The following is a 9,506-nucleotide window of genomic DNA, read 5'->3' as shown; positions in this document are numbered from 1 at the left end:
AGATCCTGGTTCGATTCCTAGGTTGGGAAGATCCCCTGGAGAAGGGATAGGCTACCCATTCTTGGGCTTCCCTGGTGGCTCAGATGGTAAAAATTTACCTGCAATGCAGGAGACTTGAGTTCCATCCCTGGGTTGGGAAGATCCCCTGGAGGAGGGAATGGCAACCCACTCCAGTATTCTTGCCTGGACAATCCCATGCAAAGAGGAGCCTGGCAGGCTACAGTCCATGGGGTCACGAAGAGTTGGACACAACTGAGCAACTAAGTATAGCACAACATGGTCAAACAAATACACGTACGTGCGTTTTTATCACAGTATTGTTCACCATAGCCAAAAGTTGGAAACAACCCAAATGTGCATCCATAGATGAATGGATAAACAAATTCTGGTAAATATATACAACAGTATATTATTCGACCATAACAAGAATGAAGTCAGATACATGCTATAAACATTATGCTACCCAGATGAACCTTGAAAACATTATGCTAAATGAAAGAAGACAGAAACAAAAGGTCACATATTGTACAATTCCATCTATGTGAAATGTCCAGAATAGGTAAATCTATTGAGACAGAATTCATGTTGTTGGTTGCCAGAAGTTAGGGAGAATGGGAGCAACTGCTTATTGGATGTGCAGTTTCTTTTTTGTTGAAGGGATGTCAAGGATGTTTTGGAACTAGATAGAATAATAATGATTGTACAACATTGTGAATGGACTAAATGCCACCAAACTGTTAAAGTAGTTAATTCTGTGCTATGTGAATTTCAACTCAATAAATTACTTTTAAAAAGCAGATAATCATGTGATGAGTTGTAGCACCTGCTTTACTTAGGTGGTCAGCACCTTCCCTCTTAGATTTGCTCCTCAGTTTTCTATTAAGTTGTTTTTGATGAGCTCAACATGCTCATATAAAGGGACTACCTAAAACCCCTCAGCCCAGGATTAGCACCCTCTGGACAGGTACCAGCATATAGGGGCAGAATCAGCCCCCACAAACTAGGTTAAAGATTCATGCTGTCCCCTCTCAGGTGTTCACCACTTGGGGCAGCTTACACTTTCCCTCTGGAAACAAGGGTCCTAACAATGTCCTCATCCAAGTCTCATGACTACAAAGAGAATGATATAAATGCTCTTCTGTAAAGCAACATGCAGATGTAAATCTTATATTTTGTTGAACCACATGAAATTGCCAAGAATCAACCATTTTTCAGCTACAGTTACCATTTTTGACCTACAGTTGAAGTTTTTTCTTAAGTTGAAAATGGTTAATGCTTGGCCATTTCATGTGATTCAACACAATTTTTGATCTATTACGTGGTAACAATCTCTTGCATTAAAAAGTAAAACATAATAAACTCTACAATAATTTAGTTTTATAAATTCACAGGTAGTACTTCATCCTATCTCATCACTGACACCTTAAACATGCTAATCTATACTCCTTACAGAACACAGTCACTTATAAAGAGGATAAAATATAAACGAATATATTATGACATAGAGGTTAAGAAAAAAGGTGCTGGAACCTCACTAACACAGTTCTAATCCTAGGTTTTCTATTATTCCCAGTGTGACCTTGAACACATTGCTTTTCTGTGCCTCAGCTCCTTCATCTGTAAAACAAGATTAATAATAATACCTACCTCTTACAGCTATTGACAGGAGGACACTATAAAGACTCTCGAATCATTCAGTGTTACTGTTATTGACTTTCACTTTGGGGATTTAATTCCACACACACCAAAAAATACTTTAGAATTGGACGTCATCCTTTAAATTTTCTGTGGATTTGCATGTGTCTATAGGTCTATCTGGAGAAGGCAATGGCACCCCACTCCAGTACTCTTGCCTGGAAAATCCCATGGACAGAGGAGCCTGGTAGGCTGCAGTCCATGGTGTGGCTAACAGTCGGACACGACTGAGCGACTTCACTTTGACTTTCCACTTTCGTGCATTGGAGGAGGAAATGGCACCCCACTCCAGTGTTCTTGCCTGGAGAATCCCATGGACAGAGGAGCCTGGTGGGCTGCCGTCTATGGGGTCGCACAGAGTCGGACACGACTGAAGCGACTTAGCAGCAGCAGCAGCATAGGTCTATCTGGTTTAGGGAGAATAAATGGCAGTTAAATTTTAAGAGGTTCAGTAAATCATTTTGCTCTGAAAACTCCAGAATCCATGACCCCTTCATAGTCCTATACAGATGGAATTCTGAGAATATCTTTCCACTCTTCCATAAGAAGCCTCAGTATTTCTAACCTGCTAATCATAAAATCTAACTTTTGACCAAAGTTTAAAAAGATACTGCAAAGGATATTCTTAGGGGAACTATGAAATACAAATTCTACTAGCATGTCAAGAAGAAAATTTTAACATTTTTTCTAATGTAAAAAACCTGCCTTTATTCTTGAATTATCAACATATAATTTTTTCTATTAAATTATGAAAAAAATTGATCAGAAAACCCATTGCTGAAAAGTGGACATTTTTACATTTCTTATATCATCCATGTTTCTCATGGAGTGTTCTGAGGAACAATTGCATTGGAGTAATCTGAAATATCTGTAAAAACACAGACTGCTGGATCCCACAGATTTTGAAATGAATAGAAACTGAACCTAAAATAATTATGCTATAAAGTAATTTTTTAAAGTAAGTCTGAAAATATGATCAAGGAACAACGCACTGTGAATAAAACCTACAAAGCTTTGAAAATTGCAAAAGTATTTCTAGAAATGAAAAAAAGTTTCACTCAGGTTAAAGTACAGTGGACAGACAAGCATCAGTTCAAGAACTGAGAGAGGGCTAGAAGATAGAAATAAATAAATAATTCAAAATAAAATCCAGGAAACAAAGAAACAGAGAAAGCAAAAGGGGTTTAGAGATGTGGATGTTCAAGTGAGAAGGTCAAAGTGAAGTGAAAGTCACTCAGTTGTGTCTGACTCTTTGTGACCCCATGGACTGTGGCCCACCAGGCTCCTCTGTCCATGAGATTTCCCAGGCAAGAATACTGGAGCGGGTTGCCATCCTTCTCCAGGGGATCTTTGAGACCCAGGGATCAAACCCAGGCCTCCTGCACTGCAGACAGATTCTTTACTGTCTGAGCCACCAGGGAAGTCCAATTAGAATTTGAAAAGTGAATAACAGAGAATGAGAAAGAATAAATGTTTTTAAAATGTGGCTACTGAGAATTTTCTGGGGTTACTAAAAATGTTCCCTGTAGCTCAAACAGTAAAGAATCTGCCTGAGAAGAAGGAGAATGGGGTTCAGTCCCTGGGTTGGGAAGTTCCTCTGGAGAAGAGAATGGCAATCCACTCCAGTACTCTTGCCTGGAGAATTCCATGGACAGAGGAGCCTGATGGACTACAGACCATGGGTCGCAAAGAGCTGGACATGACCGAGTAACTAACTTTCAAGGGTAAAATAGATCAACTACAGAAGAACAGCTATCTACAAAAGAGTTGATCGTAGCAACAGGATCCAGAAGACAGTAGAAAGTAAATATCTAGGTTGGGCAGATTGTCAATAAAAGTATTCAGTTATCATTTCATATCTACCAGATTGACAAAAATATGAAGTCTGATCATACTAAGTATTGGAGAGAATGTGAATCAGTGGAAACGCTCATCACAATTAAGAGCTGTAAATCTGCTTAACTAGTTAGGAAAATGTTAGGTGTTGCCTAGTAAAATGGAGCACGAGCACGCCTTGGACCCATCCTTTCTGTTCCTAATGTAACACTTAGAAGCATGCTCTAGAAAGCAAACACAAGAATGTTCCTAGCAGTATCTCTGATAATAATGAGAAGTATGAAAATACCCAAATGTCCACCATTAGTATTATGAAAACAAATTTTGGTGTTATCACATAACAGAAGCCTACAATCATGAAGTAATCCACAGCTATATGTATCAATATGAATAAATTTCATAATGTAATATGAATAAACAACATAATGTAAGCAAGAGCAGTCACACAGAATATACATGGTATGATTACATTAGCATAAAGTCCAAGAACAGAAAAAAGCCCAGGGAAAATAACCAACACTTTGTTAATTTAGTGTCTATGTATGTGTATATGTGAGTATGTATGTGTGTGCAGTAAAAGAATAAAGCCATGGATATGAAACAAGTTCAGATTAATGTTTACTTTGCATAAGGAAGAGAAAAAATAAGAGAGGGGTAAAGAAGAGGGATTTCCGTGTATCTTATCTATAATTTTATTTTAAAAAATAAAATCTAAGCAAATGTAAGAACATGTTATGCATTAAACACGGGTGACAAGTTTATAGGATTTTTATTTTATTATATGAAATTTTTTCCATGTTTGAAACATTCCCTAATTTTAAAAATAATGCATATAAGCATACATAATATATAAAGAATTCACAGAAACTATTAATAAGAAAACAACCGCAAAAAAATGGGCAACAGATGTGAATAGATACTTGACTAAAGAAGACGTATGGATGACAAGTGAGCGCATAAAAAGCTCAACATCTGAGCAGTTATTAAGGAAATGGAAATTAAAACAACAATGAGACACAACACTCACTAGTAGAGAGGATAAAATTTAAAAGGCTATATCAAGTCTTGTCAAGGACATGGAGCAAGTGGAATTCTTACATTGCCAGTGTTAATGTGCAATGAAACAATCTTTTAGGAGGTCATGTAGGTAGTTTCATAAAAATTAAACATATAACCTATATATACATGTAAATTATATAACCCAGCCATTCCATTCCTAGGCATTTACCCAAGACAAAAGAAAATATCTTCATAGGAAGACTCAATCACAAATGAGCATAGCTGCTTTATTTGTAATAACCACAAATTGGGAACAAGTATCAACAGCAGGTAAGTGGACAAACACTGATATATGTATACAATAGAATATTATTCAAAAATAAAAAAGAAAGCATTAGAGGCTACAACAAAGGTCACTTTCAGAACAATTATGCTGAGTAAAAAAAAAAAGCCAAGTAAAAGAATATATTCGTCTCCATTCCTCAGACAGCATATTAAAAAGCAGAGACATTACTTTGCCAACGAAGGTCTGTCTAGTCAAAGCTATGGTTTTTCCACTTATGGATGTGAGAGTTGGACTGTAAAGAAAGCTGAGCGCCAAAGAATTGATGCTTTTGAACTGTGGTGTTGGAGAAGACTCTTGAGAGTCCTTTGGACTGCAAGGAGATCCAACCAGTCCATCCTAAAGAAGATCAGTCCTGGGTATTCATTGGAAGAACTGCTGTTGAAGCTGAAACTCCAATACTTTGGCCACCTGATGTGAAGAGCTGATTCATTTGAAAAGACCCTGATGCTGGGAAAGATTGAGGGCAGGAGGAGAAAGGGACGACAGAGGATGAGATGGTTGGATGGCATCACTGACTCAATGGACATGGGTTTGGGTAGATTCCAGCAGTTGTTACTGGACAGGGAGGCCTGGCGTGCTGCGATTCATGGGGTCGCAAAGAGTCAGACATGACTGAGTGACTGAACTGAACTGAATTCCTCAGAAAAGAAATTTTCCTCCAATTAAAAAATACATTTAAAAAAAATGTATGGCATGTGATTCCATGTATTTTAGAAAATGTAAATTAATGTATAGCAACGAAAAATAGACCAGTGATTACCAGGGGATAGGAGTGGTGGGGAGAGGAGGGACGGATTGGAAGAGAGCATGAGGAAACTTCGGGGGTGACTCGTATGCTTATTACCTTGGTTGTGGCGATGATTTTACAAGCACGTTCCTATATCAAAATTTATCAGATTGTGCCCTTTAATGTGTGCTTTATTATACATCAATTTAACCTCAATAAAGCTATTTTAAAAAGTAAATAAAGCCCAGGGAGCAATACTAATTGACTAGCAAGGTAGACAAAGTAAGGAATTCTTATAAAACTGGACAAATGCTCCAAAAAAACAACAGAAAGTTTCAGGAATTTGGTGCACCAGGAATTTTGGAAGATATGAAAGAAAGTCACAGAATTAAAGTGTTTACCAACCACGAGGTCACCATCTCGGTTCCCCTGCTAGGTGACAATACCCTCCCCAACTTACTTTGCCCTGGGCTGCAGCATCCTCCGCTGCTCCTACATTCATATATGCAATGGAATATTAGCCATAAAAAAAAAGAACAAAATAATGCCGTTTGCAGTAACATGGATGGACCTAGAGATTGTCACGCTGAGTAAAGTAAGTCAATCAGAAAAAGACAAATGTCATATGATATCGCTTATATGTGAAATATAAAAAAATGATAAAAATGAACTAATTCACAAAACAGAAATAGAATCACAGATGTAGAAACCAAACTTATGATTACAAGGATGAAAGGAGAGTGGAGAGATTAACTGAGATATTGGGGTTGAAATGCACACACTGTGCTTAGTCGCTCAGTCACCTCCGACTCTGCCACAGCACAGACTGTAGTCCGAGGCTCCGCTGTCCGTGGGAATCTCCAGTCAAGAATACTGAGGTGGGTTGCCATGCCCTCCTCCAGGGGATCTTCCCATCCAGAGACTGAACCCAGGTCTTCTGCATTACAAAAGGATTCTTTACCATCTGAGCCACCAGGGAAGCCCAATGTACACACTATTATATGTAAAATAGGTAACTGATAAGAACCAGTGTATAGCACAGGGAACTCTACTCAATACTCTGTCATGACCTATATAAGAAAAGAATCTGAAGAAGAGTGGATATATGTTTATTTATAACTGATTCACTTTGCTGTACACCTGAAACTAACACAATATTGTGAATCAGCTATGGTCCAATAAAATTTTTTAATAAAATTAAAATAAATTTTAAAAAGAGAAAGGTGTGGATCCCTATCTACCCACACACTCACAGGCCCCTGCAAGGTATTCCCCACGTGGCACAACCTGCCCTTGAAACAATCAGATCTCTGTCAACTGTCTCTAACAAGAATAGACAAGGATTTCCCAAGCACTTCAGGAAATCTTCCAATATGAAAGAGAGAGCCAAAAGAAAGAGAAGTGGGGAGAGGAATGAAGGGAGAGAAGGAGGGAGAAAGATCAAATCAGATAAGCAGAGACAAGACAGAAAACAAAACGCAGCCTCAAAAAAAATGTCATTAATATCTTAGGAGAAATAACAGAAGACACTGTATCCATTAATCAAGAATAGTTGACACAAAAAGGAACAATCAGAGATTAAGAAGGGCTCTTAGGAATTAAAATTATGAGAACTGAAACAAACCTGGAACTTAGGAAAAGGGAATCTGGAGGAAGAGTGTGGAAAATGAGTAGAGCTGGTCTGAACTGGCCAAAAGGGAAGAGAGATGGAGGCCAGGCCACCGGCTAAGAGCTCCAAGCTCTGGAGTATAACATTCAGCCCCCTCTCCAGTTTTTTGAGGATTTCATCCATTGCCAACTTGGATGGAGTATAAGAGGGTGCAGTTTATCTGAAGGGCCACCACTTGAGTTGTTCCATTCTGCCCAGCCACAGGGCAGAGGCGGCCTGATCCAGCCTGAAGGTCTGCTCACCTGGGCTGAATGCACGAGTGAAGACACCAGGGGAGTGTGTTCTGCTAAGGGGGCCTTTGTAAAATTCACACGAAGGAGCACAGCAGCTCAGCAGCGTGCCAGAAAAGAGGCCCTTCGTCCCATTAGGCACAGCTACTTTACAGACATCACCTTCTTCAAGTTGCTGCTCAGCCCCAAAGACAGTGCTTGTCCCACAAGGGAGAGTGAACATTTGACCCAGGTGCTACTAGTGGTAAGGAACCCACCTGCCAATGCAGGAGACGTAAGAGACGCAGGTTCGATCCCTGGGTCGGGAAGATCCCCTGGAGGAGGGCTTGGCAACCCACTCCAGTATTCTTGCCTGGAGAATTCCCATAGACAGAGGAGCCTGGAGGGCTGCAGTCCATGGCGTCACAAAGAGTCAAACACAACTGAACTGACTTAGCATGCACAGCACATGCTCTAGAAACGTAGCTAGAGCACTGTGCTTTTGAAAGGCGGTCCTACAGAGGGCGCAGCTTCCACTGAGCTTTTGCCACTCCTTATTATTCTCCTGGGCTCCTCTCTGTGCTCTCCCCACTAGCAGAGCCCCTCTCCGATCAGCAGCAGCAGCAGCATCCTATTTGCTTTGTGCTCATCTCCCACAGAGGGACACTTGGGGGCAGTCATTCGACACTGCACACACTTTGTCCTTTGCAAGCCTCCTCCTGCACAGGCTCCTGTTCACTCTGAGAACAGAGCCTTTACTTGGTGACTCTAGGACATGCTGACAACTTGGAGTCTAATCCCCAAACAAGACCACCTGTGATGCTGTTCACACTCAGACACAGTGGTCCAGCCCCACCAGCCTGCAGACCACTCACTCAGGTGGGATGAAAGAGCTAGACAGCCCTGCTCTCAGGACTCATAAATCACAGCCCCTCGGCAAACAGGAAGAAAGAGCAGATTCAGAGACATTTCGTTTTAAGTGGATTTAGAGTAACACACCGACACGCAGCTTTATTTCCTTGTCATTCTGCCTCTCATTCTCTTAATAACCCTGACATTCCTGTGGGAACACTTCATCTCAGTGAAGGAGGTATGTACGGTTTCTCTGTCATAAAATCATCAGCTCTTACACAAATGAAGAGAGGGGCATAAAACAGACTGAAATTACAGCCTGGGTATGTTCTGCCAGAGTCCTCACTGCAGAACTGGACTTTGTCCTTTTCATCTTCATTACCCTCATGCCGGCATTTTAACTGATGGAAACAATACCCCACAGCAGGATTGTGAGGACCTCAGGACCAAAACATTAATAAACAGGCATTATGCTTATGCATGGTAAGTTCCAGAAAGGGAGCCTGGTTAATGAGCAAAAGTTCAAAGGAAGCTGAGTGATGTAAGATGTACGATGATGACTCACATGTGTGGCATTTGAGCCAGACTTTCACAAACAAGGGGATGGCCAGCAGAGTCAGCAGGAGCAGCTAAGAAGTCCATCAGCCCAGCCCCGGTGGGAGTTCTTGGAAACCCCAGCAGAGGGGGAATTGCCACAGAATGAGGACCCAGGGCTTTCTTAAAAACACTATGACCCCCAACTTCTCTGTTACACTCTGCATTGCCCTGCATTCCTGAGTGACATGAAGGTAACTATTCACCACCATTGTGCACCTCTAAGTGATTGCAAGCTGAGGGCTCCCTTCAGAGGGGCAAGCCCAGTTTTGTGAAAGAGAAACCAGCGTCCTACCGAAGCTTGACGTAGCTTTCTTCATTGTTATGATGAAAACATCTTCAGATCCACACCCAAATGACAGCCCAGAAGGAAAGAATGTGTGAGCGTGTCATATGTGTGAGAGTGTATGTGTGTACGTGTGTGTCTGCAGGCACTTAGTCCAATAGACACACACCCACGGACTCCAGCGGGTTACAAAAAGTCCTCTGTACTGAAGAATTTCAGACTGGTGGGATGATTCATTTAGGGGAATTGCTGAAAGTATTAATACGTAAGGAAAGGAGTGTGTGCATACAATC

Source organism: Bos grunniens, chromosome 8 (assembly GCF_055505025.1).
Source record: "Bos grunniens cultivar Pamir isolate PY7600 chromosome 8, Bosgru_T2T1.0, whole genome shotgun sequence".
NCBI classification, from domain to species: domain Eukaryota; kingdom Metazoa; phylum Chordata; class Mammalia; order Artiodactyla; family Bovidae; genus Bos; species Bos grunniens.
This window is presented reverse-complemented; position numbering follows the sequence as displayed.